Below are 365 nucleotides of genomic sequence, written 5' to 3' on the forward strand. Positions count from 1 at the left end.
CCCTGGGAGCTGGCACCCACAGGCCCAGGTGTGTGTCCGAGAAACGAGGACGCCGAGCACAGCACCTCGCCCACTGTGTCCCTCTCCCAGGCTCCAGCCCACGGCGCTCAGCACGTCCCCACCCGTTTCTCAGGCAACAACACGCTACCGCCCAGACACTGCCCACTGTCCTCCCATCCTCCCTGTCCAGGGCACGCGGGTGTGCCCCTCCCGGACGCCATGAATACGCGTGCCCCCCTCCCGGATGCTGGGAGCGAGGCGTGTCCCCTCCTGGACCCTGTGGACGGTGCTGCTGTGAGCACAGTGTACAAACAAGTGTCTGAGTCCGTGTTCACATCTTCTGGGTGTGCAGGGGGAGGTGGGGG

This window comes from Myotis brandtii, unplaced genomic scaffold, assembly GCF_000412655.1.
Source record: "Myotis brandtii unplaced genomic scaffold, ASM41265v1 scaffold691, whole genome shotgun sequence".
NCBI classification, from domain to species: Eukaryota; Metazoa; Chordata; class Mammalia; order Chiroptera; family Vespertilionidae; genus Myotis; species Myotis brandtii.